This window comes from Bufo bufo, chromosome 2 (assembly GCF_905171765.1).
Source record: "Bufo bufo chromosome 2, aBufBuf1.1, whole genome shotgun sequence".
Classification (NCBI taxonomy): Eukaryota; Metazoa; Chordata; class Amphibia; order Anura; family Bufonidae; genus Bufo; species Bufo bufo.
Genome location: NC_053390.1, coordinates 748,047,552 through 748,073,591, shown reverse-complemented (window position 1 = coordinate 748,073,591; position 26,040 = coordinate 748,047,552). Strand labels below are relative to the sequence as shown.

The following is a 26,040-nucleotide window of genomic DNA, read 5'->3' as shown; positions in this document are numbered from 1 at the left end:
CTTTACTCTGGTGGAGTCATGGTCAATCCAGCCCTTGTTCATTTTTATAAGTGTCAACCTGTCAGCATTATCAGTTGACAGGCAGATACGCTTATCTGTTATAATGCCACCAGCAGCACTAAATATACGTTCAGACAAATCGCTGGTGGCAGGGCAGGCCAGCACCTCCAAGGCGTAGAGCGCCAGTTCGTGCCACGTGTCCAGCTTGGACACCTAGTAGATGTAAGGCACTGAGGGATCATTGAGGACGCTGACATGGTCTGCTATGTACTCCTTCACCATCTTCCAAAATGTTTCCCTCCTCGTGACACTAAGCCGCACATCAGGGTGAGGGTGCTGGCGTGGTGTCATGAAACTGTCCAAGGCTTTGGAGAGTGTTGCCCTGCCTCTGTTGGAACTGCTGTGTGTTCCCCTTGTCTCCCCTCCTCGGTTGCCCAAGGAACTACGGACTCTGCTGCCAGTGTAAGATGGAAATTTTTGGAGCAATTTTTCAGCAAGGACCTTCTGGTATTGCACCATTTTGCTCGTCTTCTCCACCAGAGGAATGAGAGATGAGAAGTTTTAACTTTGTAGCGGGGGTCGAGAAGGGTGAACAACCAGTAATTTGTGTTGTCTAAAATGTGTATAACGCGCGGGTCGCGGGAAAGTCAGCCTAACATGAAGTCAGCCATGTGTGCCAGAGTACCAACAGGCATGACTTTGCTGTCGTCATCAGGAGGATGACTCTCAATCTACTCAACCTCTTCCTCCTCTTCTGCCCACCCACGTAGAACAAATGAAATTAAACTTTCATGGGTACTACCCTCTGTAGCGGAAGCAACCGTCTTTGCTCCTCCTTCTCCTCTTCCTAGTCAAATTTGCGCTAAGAAGAAGGACGGAGGGTGGTCTGACTATCACCCTGTGTAATGTCTTCCCCTATTTACACCTCTTCCACATGCAAAGCGTTGGCCTTAATTGTGAGCAGCGAGCGTTTGAGTAGAAACAGAAGTGGGATGTTTATGCTGATAATAGATTTACCGCCGCTCACCATCTGTGTTGATTCCTCAAAGTTTCTTAACACCTCACAGAGGTCAGACATCCATGCCCACTCCTCGCTTGTGAATAGCGGAAGCTGACTGGAAAGGCAACGACCATGTTGCAGCTGGTATTCTACTACTGCCCTCTGCTGCTCACAAAGCCTGGCCAACATGTGGAACGTGTAGTTCCAGCGCGTGCTCACGTCGCAAAACAGCCGGTGAGATGGCAATTTCCAGTGTTGCTGCAGAGTTGACAGACCGACTGAAGCTGTTAATGACTTGCGGAAATGGGCACACACGCGGGGCACCTTCACAAGTAGCTCAGGCATATTGGGGTAGCTTTTCAGAAACCGTTGAACCACTAAGTGTAAGATGTGGGCTAGGCATGGGATTTGTGTGAGCTTGCAGAGCTCCAAAGCTGTCACCAAGTTACGGCCATTATCAGACACAACCATGCCTGGTTCTAGGTTGAGTGGCGAGAGTCACAGCTCAGTCTAGTCTCTTATCCCCTGCTACAGCTCTGCGGCGGTGTGCTGTTTGTCCCCTAAGCATATCAGCTTCAGCACGGCCTGTTAACGCTTCCCCACTGCAGTGCTACACTGCCTCCAGTTACCGACTGATGGCTGAACTGGTGCTGCACGTGGATAATTCGGAGGTGGAATTGGAGGAGGAGGCAGAGGAAGAGAAGTGAGGGTTGGAGCCACTAACATAGGTGCTGGCGGAAACCCTGATGGAATTAGGGCCCGCAATCCTTGACATCGATAGCACCTGTGCCATCCCAGGGTACAACTCTCTCCCGGCCTCCACAATGTTCACCCAGTGTGCCATCAGGGAAACAAATGCACTTGTCCATGTGTCCGTGGTTAAGTGGACCTTCCCAGTAACTGCAATGGTCAGGGCACGTGTGATGTTACGGGACACATGTTGGTGTAAGGCGGGCATGGCACAACTTGAAAAAAAGTGGCGACTGGGGACTGCATAAAGCGGGACGGCCGCCGACATCAGGCTGCGGAAGGCCTCTGTGTCCACAAGCCTAAATAGCAACATTTCCAGGGCCAGTATTTTGGAAAATTGTGCATTTAGTGCTGTGGCCTGTGGGTGGGTTTTTTGGGAATTTGCTCTTACGTTCAAATGCCTGGAGTAAGGACATTTGTACACTGCGCTGGGACACGGAAGTGGATGTGGTCGCTGATGCTGCTTGCAAAGGTCCAGGTGCAGGGCAGGAGGCATCCGGGCCTGTGCCTTTCGACAGGGGATTGGCCAGCACATAACACAGGGGAAGAGGAGGCAGTGGTGTGACCCGCAGACACAGATTGTGGACCCAGGCGTTCGTCTCACCTATTAGGGTAGTGAGGTTGCTGGTGTTCACGCCCCGGCTCCTTTTTTTGGTATGGAACAGGTTGCAAACTACTATTCTTTTGTTGTCCGCACTTTCCTCAAAAAAGCGCCATACTGCGAAACACCTACCCCTTGGCAAGGAAGATTTCCGCAAGGGGGTGCTCTGTGGAACAGTTGCAAGCCTGTTTAGTGTGGCTCGCCTTCTCCTTTTTGTCACCTCACTGCCTCATCCAGCCTGTTGCGGTGCTGCAGATCCCTTCCCCTCTGTACTGCTGTACTTGCTCGGCTTTCCACCTTCCCAGGTTGGGTCAGTGACTTCATCGTCCACCACATCCTCTTCGACTTCCTCACTCTGCTCATCCTTCTGACTTGTTGACCTAACCATAATCTCAGTGATTGACAAGTGCGTCTCATCCTCATCATTGCTGCCACACACAACAGTCCTAAAATGACTTTTGGGTCTGTAAAGTTTTAGCTATTTAGTGCAGTTTGCGCTAAAAATAGATATTGCTGCTGCCACACACAACGATACTCCTTAAAAGGACTTTAGGGTCTGTTAAGTTTTAGCAATTTATCGCAAGTTGCGCAAAAAATATATATTGCTGCTGCCACACACAACAATAGTCCTTAAAAAGACTTTTGGGTCTCTGAAAAGTTTTTCTGATAAAAATACTCCTATATCCCTCCCTACACTGTCTGTCCCTTCCTCAGCACAGCTCTCCCTGACTAAGACTGAGCCGAACATGTATAATCGGGTGCTATATAGCACCCAATGACGCGTTCAGGCCAGCCAATCACTCTAATGCCAGTAACCAATATGGCTTCGGCATTACAGTGAGGGCAGCACTTACCTGCACATTTATTGGCTGCATAACAGCCAAGAAACATGCGGGAAGGAGACTCGAGCATTGCGCTCAAAGACATGCAGTATTCGACCAAATACCGCCATGTGCCGTGCATGCTCGATCAACACTAGTAACAAGTCTTTAAAATGTGCTATAGCCATGCATCAAAAGAGTGACATAATTCTATGTATTTACCTGTAGCTTTTTTAGATAATTATAACAAAAAAGAAATAATATCGAGTGGATCATGCTGTACATCTTTTCAGCTATTTCATAAAATTATACCATGTATGCCATAATGTACCATGTATGCCATAATGGAGTTCCATATACTGCAATCAGAAATTGAAGATATCGATTACAGACTTCTGTGACCATTGTGTGTGTGTTCAGAGACAGGGTTCGTACTAAAGTTATTAAATTCTATAACTTTCTAAGCAGCTTTTAAGCCATTTAGGTAACTTTATCCTAGTACACAGTATACCCTGTATCACAAGGACTTGTATTACATAGTATCTTCATAATTCTAAATTCATATGTGTCTTTGTATTAATATATGGTGCATACCTTTCATAGTGTCTTGTAGCATTGATAACAATTCCACAAAATGTATTCCATTTTATAAGATTTGGTTACTTTCATAATTTAATTTCATAATTAAATGCCCACTTAAGTCAGCAATGAGATGAGATTAATGATCTGTCTGTACATCATCTGAGAAGTTGACATTTACTTTGGATCATTACTAATTCCCAGAATAAAGGATTCCATAGGACATATCTGAAACTCCATAGATAGTTCTGGTACTAGAAATCAGGCACGGAGGAGACCGGCCAGAGACCTATGGTTAGGGGTAGTTTGAGAGCTAAGACGTCACCAATGATCTCATATGTTTGTATGACATTTTACAATAGTAGACCATTTTGACTGGATTTTTTCTTACAATTGGTTGTTCCAAATTAACAACAGAATAAGTGTCTGATCAATGGGGTCCTGTCTAATTAACATATGCTCCATTTCAGTAGGACAGAGGTTGAGAACATTCACTGCTACTCCATTAAAATTCTATGGGACTGCCAAAGATAGCCACAGCTGCCTGAAACTATCGGTAGGGGTGCTGGGTGTCAGACCTTCCACTGATCTTATATTGATGACCTATCCTGAGGATAGGTCAATATCTGATGCCTGGACTGCCCCTTTAAAATGAATGTGTCATTAGAAAATGGCCTACTGTTTAAATCACTTTTTTATGTCTAACATATGTTTAAATCATTTTTGATGGTGTTATTTTTAATTTCCAAGTCACTTTTTATATATAAGCTTAAAGAGAAAATTCAGCAGTTTTTGAACCGGCCACTATATTTAATAATTGCTGCCACTTCTTGGTTTGTACAGATTACTTTCCTGCAATTAACTCATTCGAATCCTGTAATGATATCATCTCTGTGTAAAGATAAGAGAGAATCCACCATTCACAATAGGTGATTGTCAAAGCTTATCTATTCTTCCTTTGCACTGTCCCACTATATGTTATATGTTGGCACTTTAAACTTTTAAACTGTTATATTAATGTATTGTGGTATCAAGCTGTAATTCCTGTTATCAGGCTGTTAAGAGTGTTATTACATCTATTCGGCCCACGGTGGTCCTAGCATCACTGATATATATATATATATATATATATACACTCACCTAAAGAATTATTAGGAACACCTGTTCTATTTCTCATTAATGCAATTATCTAGTCAACCAATCACATGGCAGTTGCTTCAATGCATTTAGGGGTGTGGTCCTGGTCAAGACAATCTCCTGAACTCCAAACTGAATGTCAGAATGGGAAAGAAAGGTGATTTAAGCAATTTTGAGCGTGGCATGGTTGTTGGTGCCAGACGGGCCGGTCTGAGTATTTCACAATCTGCTCAGTTACTGGGATTTTCACGCACAACCATTTCTAGGGTTTACAAAGAATGGTGTGAAAAGGGAAAAACATCCAGTATGCGGCAGTCCTGTGGGCAAAAATGCCTTGTGGATGCTAGAGGTCAGAGTTAGAGGTCTTGACTGATTCAAGCTGATAGAAGAGCAACGTTGACTGAAATAACCACTCGTTACAAACGAGGTATGCAGCAAAGCATTTGTGAAGCTACAACATGCACAACCTTGAGGCAGATGGGCTACAACAGCAGAAGACCCCACCGGGTACGACTCATCTCCACTACAAATAGGAAAAAGAGGCTACAATTTGCACGAGCTCACCAAAATTGGACTGTTGAAGACTGGAAAAATGTTGCCTGGTCTGATGAGTCTCGATTTCTGTTTAGACATTCAAATGGTAGAGTCCGAATTTGGCGTAAACAGAATGAGAACATGTATCCATCCTCTGATGGCTACTTCCAGCAGGATAATGCACCATGTCACAAAGCTCGAATCATTTAACATAGTAACATAGTACATAAGGCCGAAAAAAGACATTTGTCCATCCAGTTCGGCCTGTCATCCTACAAGTTGATCCAGAGGAAGGCAAAAAAAAACCCTGTGAGGTAGAAGCCAATTTTCATCACTTTAGGGGAATAAAAAATTCCTTCCCGACTCCAATCAGGCAATCAGAATAACTCCCTGGATCAACGACCCCTCTCTAGTAGCTATAGCCTGTAATATTATTACACTCCAGAAATACATCCAGGCCCCTCTTGAATTCCTTTATTGTACTCACCATCACCACCTTCTCAGGCAGAGAGTTCCATAGTCTCACTGCTCTTACCGTAAAGAACCCTTTTCTATGTTTGTGTACAAACCTTCTTTCCTCCAAACGCAGAGGATGTCCCCTCGTCACAGTCACAGTCCTGGGGATAAATAGATGATGGGATAGATCTCTGTACTGCCCCCTGATATATTTATACATAGTAATTAGATCTCCCCTCAGTCGTCTTTTTTCTAACGTGAATAACCCTAATTTTGATAATCTTTCAGGATACTGTAGTTGCCCCATTCCAGTTATTACTTTAGTTGCCCTCCTCTGGACCCTCTCCAGCTCTGCTATGTCTGCCTTGTTTACAGGAGCCCAGAACTGTACACAGTACTCCATGTGTGGTCTGACCAGTGATTTGTAAAGTAGTAGGAATATGTTCTCATCACGGGCATCTATGCCCCTTTTGATGCAACCCATTATCTTATTGGCCTTGGCAGCCGCTGCCTGACACTGTTTTTTGCAGCTTAGTTTGCTGTTTATTAAAATTCCTAGATCCTTTTCCATGTCAGTGTTACCGAGTGTTTTACCATTTAGTATGTACGGGTGACTTGCATTATTCCTTCCCATGTGCATAACTTTACATTTCTCAGTGTTAAACCTCATCTGCCACTTATCTGCCCAAGACTCCAATCTATCCAGATCCCTCTGTAGTATTATACTGTCCTCTTCAGTGTTAATTACTTTACACAGTTTAGTGTCATCTGCGAAAATTGATATTTTACTATGCAAGCCTTCTACAAGATCATTAATAAATATATTGAAGAGAATAGGGCCCAATACTGACCCCTGAGGTACTCCACTAGTGACAGTGACCCAATCTGAGTATCTACCGTTAATAACCACCCTCTGTTTTCTATCATTGAGCCAGTTACTTACCCACTTACAGACGTTTTCTCCGAGTCCGAGCATTCTCATTTTATATACTAACCTTTTATGAGGTACAGTGTCAAATGCTTTGGAGAAGTCCAGATACACGACATCCATTGATTCGCCGCTGTCAAGTCTAGTACTTACCTCCTCATAGAAACTGATTAAATTAGTTTGACATGACCGATCCCTCACGAAGCCATGCTGATATGGCGTTATTTGCTTATTTCCTATAAGATGCTCTAACATAGCATCTCTCAGAAAACCTTCAAACAGTTTACCCACAACAGATGTTAAACTTACCGGCCTATAGTTTCCAGGCTCTGTTTTTGGACCCTTTTTGAATATTGGCACCACATTTGCCATGCGCCAATCCTGTGGGACATTCCCTGTCAGTACAGAGTCCGCAAATATCAGAAATAAGGGTCTGGCTATGACATTACTTAATTCCCTTAGGATACGGGGGTGTATGCCATCCGGTCCTGGCGATTTGTCTATTTTGATTTTTTTAAGTCGCTGTTGTACTTCTTCCTGGGTCAGACAGGACACTTTTAATGGCGAATTTATTTCAGCATTCAGCATTTCATCTGACAGTTTATTTTCCTCAGTGAATACATTGGAGAAAAAAATATTTAACAGCTTTGCTTTCTCCTCGTCGCTCTCTGCGACTCCCCCCTCATTACTCTTTAAAGGGCCGACACCTTCAGATTTATACTTTTTAACATTTATATAATTGAAGAACATTTTAGGGTTAGTTTTACTCTGTTTGGCAATTAATCTCTCGGTCTCTAATTTGGCCGCTTTTATTTGTTTTTTACATGTTCTGTTTTTTTCCTTATAGTTTTTCAGTGCTTCCGTGCTACCCTCCTGTTTTAGGGTTTTATATGCTTTCTTTTTGTCATTTATTGCTTTCTTTACAGTTCTGTTTATCCACATTGGTTTCTTTTTGTTCCTTAACCTTTTATTCCCATACGGTATGTACCTCTCACAATGAGATTTTAGGATGTTTTTAAAGATATCCCATTTTTTGGCTGTATTTTTATTTTTGAGGACTTTGTCCCAGTTAGTTAGGCCTATGGCCTCTCTTAGTTGGCTAAATTTAGCTTTTTTGAAGTTTGGTATTTTTGTTTCTCCCTGTAGAAACGCTCTTTTGAATGATAATTGGAAGGTTATTACTTTATGGTCACTATTTCCCAGGTGTCCCCCAACCTGCACGTCTGTTGTTCTGTCAGGTCTATTGGTTAATATTAAGTCCAGTATGGCCGTCCCTCTAGTCGGGTCCTGAACCAGTTGGGAGAGATAATGGTCTTTGGTTATTGCCAAGAATCTGTTTCCTTTATGAGATATACAAGTTTCAGTTTCCCAGTCTATATCTGGGTAGTTGAAGTCCCCCATAATAACCACCTCATTATGATTTGCCGCCTTGTCTATCTCGTTTAGTAGTAGATTTTCTGTGGACTCTGGTATATTAGGTGGTTTATAGTAGACTCCTATTAGTAATTTATTGTTGTTTTTAGCTCCATGTATCTCTACCCACAGTGACTCCACATGTTCATGTCCCTCACTTATATCTTCACGGAGTGTGGGCTTTAGACAAGATTTTACATAAAGGCAGACCCCTCCACCTCTCCGGTTTTGACGATCCTTTCTGAACAGACTGTAACCTTGTACATTAACTGCCCAGTCATAGCTATCATCCAGCCATGTCTCAGTTATTCCCACTATGTCATAGTCCTCCTCACACATCACTAATTCCAGTTCACCAGTTTTATTAGTCAGACTTCTGGCATTAGTATACATACATATGAGAGGTTTATGTATATTTTTTACCCTACACCTTTCCTTCTGAACTGTTCTTGTCCCTCCTTCCATTTCTCCCCCAGTCCCACTACCTTGCCCCCGGTCTCTATCTGCACTATCTTCCCCTTCTATAGTGTAATTACCCTCCCCCCCAGTCCCTAGTTTAAACACTCCTCCAACCTTCTAGCCATCTTCTTCCCCAACACAGCTGCTCCTTCCCCATTGAGGTGCAGCCCGTCCCTACGATTTCAAATTGGTTTCTTGAACATGACAATGAGTTCACTGTACTAAAATGGCCCCCACAGTCACCAGATCTCAACCCAATAGAGCATCTTTGGGATGTGGTGGAACGGGAGCTTCGTGCCCTGGATGTGGATCCCTCAAATCTCCATCAACTGCAAGATGCTATCCTATCAATATGGGCCAACATTTCTAAAGAATGCTATCAGCACCTTGTTGAATCAATGCCACGTAGAATTAAGGCAGTTCAGAAGGCAAAAGGGGGTCCAACACCGTATTAGTATGGTGTTCCTAATAATTCTTTAGGTGAGTGTACATGAACTGTACTGACTACTGAAGACAATTGATCTAGTAAAAGTTCCGTTGTTGTTTACTAAAATTGACGCCTCATCCTTTCTACCAACTAAATTTGCACCTAATGGTGCTGGCGTCACGAACACAGGGGCCCAGCCACCAAAGCACCTTAAGCATACCCATTACCACCAAGTGCACCTCAACTTCCATCTGGCTGGTGTTCCCTGCAATAGAGAGTGCCCCGGAGGATTTAGTGCTGTCTTCCCCATCACTTCACGCCAGCCCAGGGAGGCTCTGCTAACCATGAGTACAAAACAACTACTACACCCATCGGCCCACTGTAGCTCACATGTTTGCCACTGCTGCCCGGTCGCTGCACCTTTGGACAATGATTTCTGCCCAGGTCACAGAAAACTCTTCCATAGTCAATAGGGTCCCCTCCTGTCTATTCTGTCTATGGACCATGGTGCTGCCCTAAAAAAAATTTTTTTATGCTTTTATGCTTTGTAAATGCTGTGAAAAACAGTTCAGGAAAGATGATAGCCCCCATAATCATCTTCAGGAAAAAATAAATAAAATAAAAAATCTACAATCATAAAATGAAAACAGATGAGAAAAATAGGAGATCTGGTTTTAACTGGTAGATATAATTTTTGTTGACACATTTCCTTTAATATTTGTAGTACACATAAGTATTAGCTTAGTCAGTAAGCTCAATGTTAGAAATTATTGAATTGAAGCTGACAAAGTGGAATTCGTTACGAATTTCAGGAAAAAATCGATTTGCACCGAAAGTGAATTTCCTCGTTCTTCGTAGTAACGAATCACATTTTTCCTAAAATGGCTGCTGCACGTGTGAGGACATGGAGAAAGGAATTCTGGGAAGGCGGGATCACCCATACTGACATGCATGCAGCCAATCAGCAGGCAGACAGCCCTGTGAGCCATCTTAGATACTGCCATTCACCAGCGTACTTAGTGCAGGGAAAGACGTGTCTGCAGGCGCTAGGGACGTTGATAGAAAAATCATCATTGTGTTAAAAAAAAAAAAGATTTACAAATGCAGGGAAAGATTATTCAAGGTGTAGGGAAAGGATAGGGAGGAATCATTCCGCAGCATTTATGTTGAACAGGGTTCAGTCGGGGCGGTGACAGTCTGGTTAATAGAAACAATCACATTACACTTTGCTGCACTGACTGGGGATCCAAATTGCCATTATACAGCTCTGTAATTCCAGCAAACCGTTCTGATTAGGGTGCAAGTGCTGTTTGATACAGATATTAACAGGGTTTATTACAATGAAATTTTTCTACGTTTTATTTGCCCTAGTGCGGTGCAGTTATATGTTCTAAAGCATTTTTGGCTTTTATTAGTGGGAAAAAAAGGGCTTATTAGCCATTTTGTGGTGAAATGCTAAAATGATAGCCCTTTTTGTTGTGTATTAGTGGCAAAAATTAAATATATTTGCCACTCATCGGTGCACTTATCTGTTTTAAAGCTCTTTTTTCCATGTATTAGTGGAAAAAGGAAAAATATATTGCTGTTCAGCCGTGCAGTGAGATATTTTACAACTATATTCGCCTTTCATCATTGCACTTATCTGTTGAAAAGCCTTTTGTGTAAAAATAGAAAAAAAATTGGGCCTAATTGCCGTTCAGCAGTGCAGTGAGATATTTTACAGCCCAATTTGCCGTGTTTTACTGGCAACATACAACTATATTCGCCTTTCATGATTGTACTTATCTGTTGAAAAGCCTTTGTGTAAAAATAGAAAAAAAATTGGGCCAAATTGCCGTTCGGCGGTGCAGTGAGATATGTTACAGCCCAGTTTGCTGTGTATTTCTGGCGAAATAGAAATATATTCGCCTTTCATCGTTGCACTTATCTATTGAAAAGCCTTTTCTATTAAAAAATTTGGGCCTCATTTCCGTTCAGCGGTGCAGTTATATGCAGTGAAGCACTTTTCTCGGGATGGACTGAATTACGTAGTGGTAAATTATTTTATGTGAAACAGGCTTTTTTTTTTAAAATTGCTTCTGTATGAACCGAATTCCATTATCCTTTCATTGGTGAAATTTTTTATTTTACCCATGTTTTCTTGATGGGTGATTGTACAAATCCTTTTGCGGTATGGACTGAATTTCATAGTGGGGAAATTTTTTATGTGAAACAGGCTTTTTTGGGGAAAATTGATGGGTGATAGTAGACTTTCTTCTGTATGAACCGAATTCCGTTATCCTTTCTTTGGTAAAAATTTTTATTTCAACCAATTTTTATTCAGAAAATGTATGGGTGAATGTAAACCTCCTTTTGCGGTATGGAAAAACTTACTTAGTGGTGAAATTCTTTTTGTGACACTGGCTTTTTTTCCCCCAGAAATGTATGGGTGAATGCACACCTCCTTTTGTGGTATGGGCCGAATTTCATAGTGGTGAAATGTATTATGTGAAATGTTTTTTTTTTTTTTTTTGTGAAAAATGATGGGTGACTGTACATCTCCTTTTGCTGTATGGGCTGAATTACGCAGTGTTGAATTTTATATTTCAAAGTAAACTCCGCTGCTCTGTATCTCTTGTGAAGTCAATGTCTCCAGCAATGCCCCTCTCACGATTTACACCAAATACATTATTTTCATGTTGGAGCCATGTAGTGTATGCATGCCATGTGCGACCCCTCTCATCACTCTTACGCTCTTACCTGGTTTGCCTGGGAAAACGGAGTCACACATGGGAGAAACTGCTCCGTGTCCTTCAGCAGTAAATCGAATCCTGGCTTTCTCTGTGACAACTCAAAATCGAAACCATGGTGACCGACAACAGGAAGAACATGGTGTCAGTGCTCCGTCAAGGATGGCTGAGCCATGCGCCCTGCATGGCACACATGTTCAATCTGGTTGCCAAGTGGTTCCTGAAGTCTTCCACCCATCTGCAAGACATCCTAAAAATGGCCAGGAAACTTTGCATGCACTTCAGCCACTCGTACACCACAAAGCACACCCTCCTTGAGCTGCAGCGCAGAACTGCATCCCCCAACATAGGCTGATATGCAACGTTTCCAACCATTGGAATTCTACCCTCCATATGTTGGACCGACTGTACAAACAGAGAAAGGCCATAAATGATTTCCTGATGATCCAAGCGGATAGTACTAGTCCCCTGTGTAACTTCGATGTCAGCCAGTGGCAGCTCATGTGTGACACCTGCCGTTTGCTCAGGTCCTTTGAGGAGGCCATGTAATTTGTCAGTCGCCAGGACTAAGGGATGAACGATGTCATTTCACTGCTTCATGTCCTGGAACAGATGCTGGTAAATCTGCCTGGTCAGGGGACTGGAGAAGTGGCGGCAGAGTTTGATACTTTTGTCTATCAATATCTCTGTTTATAGTCAGTGAACGGGAACATCATTTATTGCTAGGATATGCAAACACCAACCAATGGGGTGTTAATTGCCAGAAGGAGGTCATCAGCACGAAGGAGCAGTCATTTTCACAGCTCGAGGTATCCTCCAGGAAGCTTCACCTCTGCACGTCGACAGTCTGCATTGCAAGCTTGTCTAAAAGAAAAATCCTGCAGTGCACCTCCTTGTAGGAAACTCTTGATCCGACACAGGCTGCTTTGCTCCTTCAAAAACAATGGACTCTATACAGCGTGACACCGATGTATAATTTCTCATACACCAGACTGAAAGAGTATTCCAAGCACCTGTCTGCCCACATAGCTGCCAAGAAGCAGAAGGGTCTTGCCATGGAAGTGGGCTCAGAGCTGAACCTAAAAGCCAAATTTTCCTATTTACCAGGACTCAAAGAAAAGGACAGAGATCCACTGGCTGTGCTCATACAGATTTCATCCAAGCCTCCACTCACCAAGGCAAGTACAGGGGACCGGATTGTGTGGATAGGTTGGTTCTGCAGGACGTACAGAGAGGACGATCTATTGGAGGTGTTACCTAAGATATTTATTTGCCTCCTGCTTTTCCTGTATAAGGCTACTTTCACACTGCTGTTTCTGGGTCCACCTGTGAGATCCGTTTCAAGGCTCTCACAAGCGGCCAAAAACGGATCAGTTTAGCCCCAATCCGTTCAGAATGCATCAGTTTGGCTCCGTTCCACCTCCATTCCGCTCTGGAGGCGGACACCAAAAAGCTGCTTGCAGCGATGCGGAGCCAAACGGATCCGTCCTGACTTACAATGTAAGTCAATGAGGACGGATCCGTTTACATTGACACAATATGGTGCAATTGTAAACGGATCCGTCCCCCATTGACTTTCAATGTAAGTCAGGATGGATCTGTTTGACTTACACTTAGACTTAGACTTTTTTTGACATAGGAATGCAGACGGATCCGTTAGGAACGGATACCAGCGTTTGCATTATAGGTGCGGATCCATCTGTGCAGATACTAGACGGATCCGCACCTAAACGCAGGTGTGAAAGTAGCCTAACAGCTTTGAGGTACTCACGGCTATCGTAGGGACGTTGTTCCAAAGAAACTTTGACTGTTGTTTCTGTAAACTGGTGATCAGTTCTCAGGACCTTACGTGGCTAGCAGCTATGTGGACCGGTTATGACGTGTCTGGATCTGTGTCAGCCACAAAGCTTGTTTTGTCTGTGCCCGTCGAACCTTGCATGGACATTTCTTATGCCATCCATGCAGAAGACTTCAAGACTTTATGGAATGATATTCATAAATCAAAGGACGAGGTCACGTTGGAGGAAGTGGACAATTTATTCCTAAGTCTTTACTTGCATTTCTTCAGACACTTAAGAATCCACTTATCAGCAACCCATATCATCATGGAATGAGCTGAAGTCGACTTGTTTGCTGGTCTGTCCTCCAGTTATCAACCATAACCCCATACATTTCCTGATCCGTATGCATTAACCTTGTGGTCACCCCGACACTGGTCGTCAATCCATTACTGTTGATGAAGCACTTTGTTTTTCCAGTTTGTCTTTTACATTTTGTGGTTTTGCCCCTTCTGTGTTGTTTTTTATGTGTGTTAATATCCCGTTTGTTAAATAAACGTTTTTTCTCCCCATTCAAAAAAAAATATTAAATTGTTTGTGATTTGGTAGCCCAAAGCAGGAGTGCATACAAAACACAGAAGACATGCAACTATTCCATTCATGTGTCATCTCTGTTTTGGTTTCACTCCTGTTTTTTTGGGCATTAGCAATACTGATACTGACCATAAGAAGGCGGATTCTCAAAAGATAGGGTCTGTTTTTTGGGTGTTGTTCTTATGACGGATCAGACGAAGGGTAAAATAATCAGGGATGTCTACACAAACTTACTCCTGACGCCCTCTCCACTCTGTCATGGGGGCACTACTTGTATCAGCTTGTAAAAGAACAAGTTCTGTAGACATCTATGTCGAATCAGCTGATGACGGTGTAAAAGGAGTGCGCTTCTTCTTGGCGCGAACATCGACCTGTAAGGCTGAGTTCATACTAGAGTTATTTGGTCAGTTTTGGCCCCCGTGACCGCCCAAATAAGTGAAGTGTGCAGTGATTCTAAGTGCGACACCTGTCATCTGCATGTCATATTGACTCACAGTATTATTTCACTACCAGAGCACACTCCCTATGTGCGTTACTACAAGGCACAGTGTTCTACACTACTATAAAGGTTCTCTGCAACCAGGAAATAGCCATTTATTTACATAATTCGCCTCAAATTTATTTAGATCGAACTGAATTTTTCAAAAAACAAATTGGCAAACCTGCAAATCGAATTTTTAAAATATTTGCTCATCTTTACTCAATCTAACCAAACTCCAAAAAGTTAATTGAGCTTAGATCAATTTAGTATGTGACAAATATTTTACCTTCCTCCAAATAATAAGCTATGAATCTTTTAGCCATAACTTTTTTCATGTTACAAATAACCTATTGACCCACTTTAATAAGTAAACCTAATTTACCTCAATTTTATCTAATTTTACAGCATTAGCATTTTCGTGAAACAAACCACATTTTGACCCTTTAGTGCTTTTTTTTAATGAATATGGTATACCTTATATGACGCTTTTCCACAATGGCAATTTTGCCATCACATAAAGCCAGTCTCATAATCATAGTTCAGCAGGTCTTCCGACATTCACTTCACACTTCTGTGTAGTGTTTCAAAAGCATCTTTCCGTTGAGAGGCTCTTTATGCTTGAAAATTAATTGGCATTGTAATTTGGGATAATGGTGAGAATAGTAGAAGGTAAAAAAAAAATTAATTAAGTGGTGGTCCCTGTGGTTGCAGCCACTACCACCAGATAATTGCCTGTCAACTGTAGTTAGAGTTAAGTCAAAGGAAACGCATTTAATGCAGGTCAAGGGCAACTGTGAATAAGTACAGCCCATAACTAAGAATATTATTATTATTATTAGGTAGGGAAAGCTTTTAAAAAAATCATGAAACCACAGAAAAGTTATTTGCTCCCTTTTTAAACTGTTTCTATGGAAACTAACGATTTCTGTTGTTTCATTGGGACATGGCTGTGATATAAAAACTAATGAAAGTTTCAGCTGATTGGCAGTTAGTAATAGTCTATTTTTTCCAACCAGGAGAAAAGGAAGTTTTGAGAATGGATGTAATTATGAGAAATCATATTTATCATTATAATTATCCAATATTGTCCATGTTGAAAAGAAGTTCTTTAAAAACATGAAGTTCAACCAGGCTGAACAAATAGCTTGCCAGCTGTCCTTGGAAAAACTTCCTTCTTCAATGATCACTCTAAAAAGTTTGGATGTTGATTGGAAAAATATATATGTATTCTTTTTTTATTTTAATTACCTCCCAGGAAAAACGCAAACAAAATCCAAAATGGGTCATCTGTGAAGACATGACAGGGAAATTGTTATTTATTTTCTATATGCTTTCCTTTCCTCCTACCAGTCTTTACAATGCATTTCATGCTATTCAGACTCCATAATGAAAGCTCCATCAGTTGTCATTACTCAGATGTTCAGGATGTCAGCATCACAGGAAATATATTAAGTCTCATTTCTTCATCTGCACAGCTTGTTACAGTTCCTGTATTTCAACAATAACCTTAATGATACCAAATATTCATTTTCCTTCATGCATGCTTCATAAAATGTAATCCTCAATAGCAGCATAAATACTGAATGGATCGTGTGTATCATTTTAAAGTTCTCTTCACTATTTTCAGACCATCTCCTTCTTGACCATCTACTGTTCAATTATATTAAAACCATTGAGTTGTGGTCTTCTCTTACATATTCAAACCCATTCCATATCAAACCCAATTCCTAAGGTTTCTAAGCTAATAGTAGGCCATTTTTTCACCATACATCTAACTACTGTAGGGATTTCCAAAATGGTAGCCTTCAGATAAATACACAGCAGCCTTTTTGTAGTGAAAATTAAAGCAATAAATGTATTTTATTGTTGGCACACAAGTCAATAGGCGGCAGTGATCAGCTTACTCCAGCCGACACTTAAAGAAAAACAATTTAGTGCTGTATCTGGTCACATCACACAGGTACGATTAAGGCACAGTACCGTAATCCCCACAGAGTGGAGGGGGGAATCTCGCTTTGTTCTCCGTCTTCTCTCGGTGGAGACCCTCCGGCTTTAATTCAGATCAAAAACACCCAGCTATCCAGAGCTCTACCGTCAGCCAGGTAATCACACCCCACCTAATCCTGCTGGCTGACTTTTGTAAGCCAGTCAAAACCCGTGGGGAGTAGTCACCAACCCAACACTATAACTTTTCCCAATAAGAGCCGTCCTGGATTAGCTTTTCACAGCTATACTAACTACCAAAGTGTCCATCAGAAACTGCTGCTGACACATGCACTATTGGCTCCCACTTCACCGAGGGCAGGAACCTCGGTGACACATATCTCCCATCTATAATAGTCCCTTGTGCCTTCCTACACTACATAGACACAAAGGAAAAATATGTTGAGATTTACCAGTTTTCTTCTAATATGCTTGCAAATATTTTCCTTTCTTGAATATCTTTAAACGGTTTCTCTAAGACTCCAGTATTAATGGCCTCATGGTAGGTCATCAATATCAGATCATTGGAGTCTGACTACTGGCAAACCCAACTGATCAGCTGATTGAAGTGATGTCTTGTTCATTGGTCAAGTGACCTAGGGCAGCTTAGTCCCATTCCAATCTACAGTCATAGAGATGGTTTTGTAACCTTTTCCAGTCTGATGTTCATTAACAACTCTTCAGAGGACACCAGCAATTTCCTTTGTTCATGCCATGATACACTTCTACAAACATGTTGAAAAGATCAGACTTTGGTAGATCCCTGCTCCTTAAATAAAACAGGTCACCCACTCACACCTGATTGTCATCTTATTAATTGAAAATACCTATCTTTAATTTCACCTTTAAATTATCTGCTAATTCTAATGGTTTTCATATTTTTTCACTCACAGGCATATGATAATGATTTATATTCTTCAGTAAATAAATGACCAAGTGTAATGTTTGTTTGATTTGGTTATCTTTATCTATTTTTAGGACTTGTGTGAAAATTTGATGTAGTTTTAGGTCAAATGCAGAAATATAGAACATTCTGAATGGTTCACAAACATTTAGGTACCAATGTAAGTCCTAAGTGATGTTTTTTTTTCCATTGATCAGGCATCTTTGAATCCTGACTCTTTCTGTTTCTGAGTCTTGTCAGCAGGAACGCTTGAAACTTTTGGTCTTTTGGTGAGGACTTGGCTGTTTGGTAGATGCAGTTGTGATTTTGCATCTTGATCTTAGAGTTGACAAGTCCCAATAGATTCTGCGTTGAGTTTCCACATAGTTTTAAGACAGATCGATTTTATATCTTATGTACACTTTGACTCTCTCTTACAGCACACCATTGAGTTTCTATTTAGTTTTATGTTGATTTTATTGTATGACTTTAATTTTCTTATTCTGTAATCTTTATTTACATGCACACTAAAAAACAATTTTTGTGACTTTGATGTGACTATACCACCATGCATTGCTTCATAATTGGGATTCAATAACCTTCTAATCGGTATGGGTCAACCTGATTGTCCCCTGATAAATTGCTTTGCATTAAATAAGGATCAACATTTCGGGGTTCAATTTGATTTATACTAGCTTACTTGGCTCCTTGGTTGTGCTGCTCCTGCCAATTAATATTCACCTGACCCTGTCCATAGCACTTTGTGTGTCTTTCAGTGATGTTACCTCTGCTAGCTTGCCTCTGCATCTTCCAGTTTCTTCTTGGTTGTGGCTACATCCACACCTACCTAATTTACTTTGATCGGGGAATAAGTGGCATTCTCAGATCTTTTTCATTCTCTGGTGCATTTGCCTGTGCAGGAGATCTAATAATGCCACCTACTCCCCTCTTATGTAAAATAGATGAGTGGAAAGGTAAACAGTACCAGGAGGAAACTAACACCACTAGATGTGACATCACTGGAAGAAGCACAGAGGACTATAGGCATCGTCAGGTGACTGTAATACAAATGTAGAGGTAAGGGCCATACAAGTAATGGAATTATATTAGGGAGTGAGTGATTGGAGGACATGTATGAGAAACTACTCCTCCATGAGGTGAGAAAATGTCAAATGATTTTGTGTGTAAAACCACCCTCAAAATTTGTGCAGCCATTGGCCAATGTGTATCCCTATCCTAAGTGACTATATTTTCTGCTTAGGTGATTCACTGTTTTCCATCACCATCTAAATTAACTGGCAGTAACAAAAGCCTTCTGGCGTACTCTTAGAATTGTTAACGATATGTAGCACAAAAAGGTTCAATATATTCAGGATTAAGCTGTAGATTTTTTAAACCTGAAAAGAAACATGGCAACCATCTAAAAAAATATTTCAGGCATTCCTAGAAAACAAGTACCGTATACCCTGGTATTTACCTCCATTGATGATTCTCAGTGCCTGATTCAGTGCAGAAATTGAATGCTGTTTGTTTCATGTTACCATGAAGTAGTGGGAGGTTGAACAGATGTACAGAAAATTGAACAAATTCCTGTGTCACCTGCTTTACTGTCTCTGTGGTGAGATCCAAGGCTGTTCTGTCTCTTGTGGATTTAATTCACTTTGATGACTGTTACTTCCCAGAACAGTTAATTAGAGAGGCTGGCAGAAATTTGGTACCTTGCCACAGGTGCTGAACATTTCCACAGGATCATATCATGCTGCTGTTGTATCAGTTAACCATTTGTTTACTTCTAGTAGGCTCGACTGTTCTCCAATACACCTCACCTGACCCTCCAAACAGTCATACATCACAACGTGCAGGTTCTGGGCTAGTAAGTAACAATCACCACTTCTAAACCAAACTGCCTCTGAACCGCAATTACAAATGTAGAGGACATACTGCAGTAAATCTCAACTTTGCTTTACTAAGGAAAGTCTGTCTGAATATACAGAGGCTCTAAATCCTACCAGGGGGTGAAGCCAGGGAGTGGCTAATGGGCACCAGGGAAGAGCCAACAAAATTTTAAGAGAAATCAATAGGGACAATCAGATATGTTCCAATTATTAAATCCTATCAACCCCATCCCCTTCCTTAATATAACTCTAAACAGTCATGAGATGTAAATCTTGATTTGTTTTTGGAACTTCTAGCTTTTTTTCATCCAGCATTTCAGAATGTGATACGACTTAATGGTTCACAATAGTAGTACCTTTCCTTCACAGATACATGATGTAATGATGGCTCTTACTACTAGGTCAGGTAAGGGGTGTGAAGTGAACATTAAAGAAGGTGAAGGAAATACCATCAATGCCTTTGCTTCCACAAATACTAAGTAGACCTTCTTATTTAGATGTGGTGTAAAGTGTTTGCCATTTGGTGATGCTCCTTTACTGTCTCCGTGCTAGCTATGAGAGAAACACCTATGATGTTAAGGTAAGATACTCTTCAAGAGAAAATTCCATTACTGTAAGTACCATGTATTAAATTTAGAGATGAGCAAATTGAATCCCACAAGGTGGAATTCGATCCGAATTTCAAGATAAATTCTATTCGCCTAGAAGCCTAATTTCCTCGTGCTTTGTGTCAGCGAATCGATTTAACCTGAAATAGTATAAAAAACAAAAAAATTCAAACATACTTCCTCCGTCTTGCTTTAAGATCTCGGCCAAAATCCAGTGTGGCGCGAGATTACATCATCACGCCAGCGTGATGACGTCATACGTCACCACGCCAGCCGGCGTGATTAGATAATCTTGCAGCACATGGGATTTCGGCCGAGATCTTCAAGCAAGATGGCAGCTGCCGGCCCGTCTCGAGCAAGTGGAGGCGGTTAGTTTGATTTTGTAAGTTTGAATTATTGTTAATTTTACACTCAGATGTCACGATCATGTTTGAACGCTGAATCTCAGGGGTATAATGACAGGGGCGGCGCTATTGCAGCTCCCTGTCATTGCACCCGCTACTTACAAAATAAATGCGCTTCGTGACAAAGTAATTCGTCAGAAAGCAAATTTTTTTGCAACATTCGGCGAAGCAGTCGAATCAAATTTTCAATAAATGTACTCATCTCTAATTTAAATGATTAAAATTAAAGTCTACTAATATTTAATCAACCTTTGTGGAGTTTTCATTAAACTTTATATTGTAAAATAGCTGTAATGTCAAATAACAAGGAAGTTGCCCAATGATCCAACATTTCACAGAAGGCTAGATAAGTGTTATACTGATAAAAAAAAAAAAAATCCCTCCATTACTACTAGTATACACAAAAGGGGCTTCTTAGCAAAACTCTAAGTGTGTATTCATAAGGGTGCTGGGTTAGGCCACCCAGGACAAAAGGGTTGGGTATTGTTTTAAAGCGGTTTTCTGCAATCTATCCTTAGAATAGCTTACTACCTTACCAATATTAGATCATTGGGGGTCTGACGACATTTTTTAAAAGGCTGCGGCACTTCTATGGGCACCACAGTCTCCTCGCAGTGCCGTCTGTTGGATACTGAACTGTGCCTAGGCCATTTGAGCAATGAACATGAAATCACTGGCCGAGGAAGAGTGCCACAGCCTCTTTAAAGAGGACCTTTCACCTTGAAAAACATTGTGAACTAAGTATGCTGCCATGGAGAGCAGCACCCAGGGATCTCACTGCACTTACTATTACCCCTGGGCGCCGCTCCGTTCTCCCGTTATGCCCTCCGGTATCTTCACTCACTAAGTTATAGTAGGCGGTGTCTTCACTTGTCCTGTAGGCGTCTCCTTCTCCTAGGCTGTAGCGCTGGCCAATCGCAGCGGACAGCTCACAGCCTGGGAGAAAAAAAACTCCCAGGCTGTGAGCTGTGCGCTGCGATTGGCCAGCGCTACAGCCTAGGAGAAGGAGACGCCCACAGGACAAGGGCAGACACCGCCTACTATAACTTAGTGAGTGAAGATACCGGAGGGCATAACGGGAGAACGGAGCGGCGCCCAGGGGTAATAGTAAGTGCAGGGAGATCCCTGGGCGCCGCTCTCCATGGCAGCATACTTAGTTCACAATGTTTTTCAAGGTGAAAGGTCCTCTTTAAACAGCTGGTAGGGCCCAAAATCAAACCCCCACTGATATTGATGTCCTATGTTTAGGTTAAGCGACCAACATAAAAATCGCAGACAACCCTCCAACTCATTTTTATGAAAGTTTGGCCAATTCCTAACCTCCCACTGTTTCTGTTTGTTAGAAATGTAGTTTTGTAGAGAAGGTGATGTACTGCATAGGCCCTTTCCACATGATAGCAGGACTGGATGGCCTCTCTCCAAGGGCCCCTCTGATATGTACGCACTTGTCGATTACTTATCATGTTGTAAAGTAAACGTTAAAAGCTTTTCCACAAAGGATCTTGCAGCAGCACAAAATCATTACAAGTTGGCATAGCATAGATGTCTATAGCATAAGTGATGATCACATTTGTTCTGCATGCCTGGAAGGTTCTAGCCATCAATAATGTATCATGCCCAATAACACCATTGTATCTCATCAACTCTTTTGATCTTTTTGATCTTCTGAAAAAATGATTTTACCTCCTAAAACAGATGTAACAAACAAATTCAAATGTCAATATTTTTTGCCTTCTTGTTTTATTCCTTTGAATAATAATGAATCAGTCCTATGAATTTTCGAGCTGTGCACAAGCTAGGAATGCAGCCTTTGCAAAAAATGAAGAATGGTAAATATATTTGAAGCTGTGTTAGCTTCTTATCTCGGTAATTATTTCCACTGAAAGAAGCAACATAAAAACTATTGTCTGGATAAGGCTTAATGGGATGAATGCTTCTACAATTATTAATTATAGCATATTATATTTTATTACACATTTCTTTAAAGGAGTATCTTTAAAAACCTTACATTGTATAAACAGCAGTTCCCATATGTGAATCACTGATTACACTGGCTAGAAAACAACTATTCTGACTATTAGACAATAGCTGTTCTCTCTTTAATGATCCTTTTTGGACTTTTTATCCGTCAACCCCAGCCTGCTGTACTGTTGATAAAAGCATACTCACCTGCCCTTGTTGCTCCATTCTGGCTCCCAGGCCCCGTTCTGCAATACTTTGGTCCCCCGCCTGTAAACGTCTGGATGGGTTACAAGTAGTCTTGGGTGGATTGAGCTTGAGTTTTAAACAAGTCAAGTTGTTCAAAAACTTCGGTATTCCTATGTGCGTATTAAAAAACATTTTAAAATAGGAGCCCGCAGTCAACTTTGCTACTGTTGTACTAGCTGGTACAAAAAACGTTTTTCAATACGCAAATAGGAATACCAAAATTATTCACAAAAGTCTCTCGCCACTTCAGCTGAGACAAAGTTTGGCTCTACTAAGCCAATACATTTTAATGCTGTACGGAAACTAAACACATTTTTTTAACAAATCGATTTTGTATATGATCCTGACCATGGCATCTGAGCGCACTGAAACCAAAAGTGCGCACTTTTGGTTATGCTCCGGCTCCCCCGTGTGGAGCGTGTATGCAGCAGCCCCTCTCTTCATGAATGCCAGGAGGCTGCTGCATAGTATTTCCTATGGAGCCCTTGCCTGTAATAGCTTATAATCAACACACACAAAAAAAATACAAATATGAAAATAAAATAAAATAAAGTAAAGTAAAACAAAGTCTCAAACTGCAATTCCTCCTGGAGAGCATCAGATCTATTATGAGGTACGTTAGCCTTCACACTTAGTCCTGAATATTATGCAAAAGACTGCGCAGCTCCTAAATCCACAATGGAAGGATTAGTATTCAAAGGCACACAGACAGCCTATTTTCGATGCAATTGATCACTGGATAAACAATGGGACTTCCTCTCCAGTCCAACTTCTTGTCTATTAAATATTAGCAAGACAACCCAACATAGTGAAGCACCGCAAGGTTTCTTATGATCCCACTTTTTTAATTGTACTTAAAAAGTTTAAAACTAGCATCTTTTTCACCACCTCCACCTGCATTCATTTGTTTTAAACTTTGTAAGTACAATAAAAAAAAGCGTGATCATAAGAACCCTTGCGGTACTTCACTATGTTGGGTTGTCTTGCTAATATTTAGGAGACAAGAAGTCGGACTGGAGAGGAAGTCCCGTTGTTTATCCAGTGATCAATTGCATCAAAAATAGACTGTCTGAATACTGATACTTCCATTGTGGATTTAGAAGCTGCGAGTGTGATTTTATTTTATACAATCTGTTTAATAAAATTTGCTATTTTTGCCTAACAGATAGTGTTTAAAGGACTCCAGTGTCCATGTAACGGGCCGACCCTCTCTTTCTACTCTTTGACCTCTCTCCCTTTGTTTTGCATAGCTGCTTCAGCAGAGCGTGCTTCTCATGGCTCGTCCTTTTTCCATGCATCTGGACCACTTTTTCCTTCTTTTCAGCAGGGGCTTCCTCGGGTTTGGGGGCAGATTCAGAGTCTTCTGCATCTTCAGTGGCTTTTCCCACTTCAGCAGCCGCTCCTTTCATCTTAACTTTGGTCTCTGCAGCCCCTGGGGACTTCTTGTCCTCCAGCACACCGGCCTTAGCTTCTTAGGCCCTTGTATTTTTTGAGTTTCCAATCTTTTCGTTGGCCTTCTCATTCTTCTTGGGCATGGCAGCATATACTTGCCCTCTTAACTACTCCTGCTCTTTCTCACCGCGGTAGGAGACACCGGGGACTTCACCAGACTCATAGTATTCTAGTATTTTCTACATAGGCTCACCCAGGATATTGTTCTTCTTTCGGGCAGGATTCAGGAGAGCCAGCCCATCGTAGTAGACCAAAACCGCATACTAGTTGTCCATCTCCTCGTATTTCTTCCCCAGCAAGCTGCTGGCTAGTTGGAAGGGCTTGTAGGCGAAGGGGACATCCTATACTCTACCATAAGTCTTTTGGCTTCTGCAGCCCTACCAGCCTCATAAACTTGGTCACGGTTTTCAGACCTATTCTTAACATGTCCTAGTTTGTACTATTCAAACTTGTGGACGTTCTTCCCAATGTCATCCTTCGAGCTTATAATATCTTCCAATTCTGCTCTAAGGAGTTTTTCCAGTCCTTCACATTTACTTCGCTCCTTAGGCGCTTCCACAAGGGCCCCTGCCAGAGAGATAGCCGTATTCTCCTTCTCTTGATCAATGGCAGACACAGGAGTACCCACATTTTCTTTTTGCAACCCTGTGGGAGTTCCACTCAGCGACTCTTCAAGCCCTTTGTCGATGTCTACTGTAGTCCTTTGTGTTATTTTTGGAGGCTTTACTCTTCTCCTGGACATCAGGCAGTAGACCATTCTGTTCAATCTTCTCTTTCTGGGTCTCCTCCTTTGACCACGCTGAAGCCTTTTTCTATTGCTCTGTGAAGACAGATATTCCCTTCTCTATCGTATCTAGGAACCGTGTAGAGAGAGAGAAATCATCCTCATGATTGCAGCTGTACTGACATGTCAGGTCACCTATCACTGCCTGGGCATGTGTCACAGTGGGGGGTGGGGGAAACCCCCCACCATACAATATTAGGTAAGTGGGGAAGCAGCTAGGCCAGGATGCCGGGATACTGCAATCCAAACACCAAACGGATGCAGTACGTACTGACACACAGGAACCAACACTCCAGCAACAGCTCACAAACTTGACTTTTAGTTCCCCCTTCCGGGAAACCACGAAGCCCCCTTCCGAGGGTTCAACAGACAAACAGGGGAACATCTAGTATCCATGCAGGACAGAATACACCAAACACTGACCAGACACTGAACAGCAACTAGAAGTACAACAACCCCAGAACATATACCCACACCAAACATAACAACAGGTAAGGTAGGGAAAATGGAGGAGACATAAGGAAGACATCGCTGGAGACATCGATGTCCCACTAGATGGCCCTCACACTGGAAGCTGGAACATCCAGACAAAGAGCATAACTCCAGCACACACCAAGGCTGGAGTACAACTGACTCCTGGCCTTAAGCCACAGGTATAAGAAGCACCTTGTGACCACACCCAGCAGGGTAGTTAACACCTACAGCACCAGACAGAGGAGGAACCAGGAGAAGAGGAGAAAAGCACATATAATCCAACATCAACGCGTTGCCCCTGGCAACCGTCAGGCATGGAAAACGTGTCACAGCGCACAACACTGAGGCCGTGACAGCATGAGTCTCAGACACTAGGCTGACATTTCCCCACTTAACTCTCATCTCGTCAGGTATAACTGTCGTCTGGTCGCTACTAGTAACCACCTTAGTTTCGCAGGACCTTGACATGGTAGCTTCACTCTCTGAGTTTCTATCGGTCAAAACACATACGTCACATTTACCGCTCTTGTATTATTTTATTTTTTTCCTTTTTTTTATTTTATTTAATCCAAAAAAGTACAAAAAGAACAATAATAGTACATTTAACAGTTACATAATAAAAAACAAAACAAAAAAACATCAGTTATCAAACAAGAGGAAGT

At 41.8% G+C, this 26,040-nt stretch overlaps 1 protein-coding gene across 1 annotated transcript in view; it reads left to right on the top strand.

Annotated features, from left to right (window-relative positions):
• Window positions 1–26,040, top strand: part of PCDH7 (protocadherin 7) — a 961,953-nt gene that overhangs the window by 614,684 nt on the left and 321,229 nt on the right. The window lies entirely within an intron of this gene.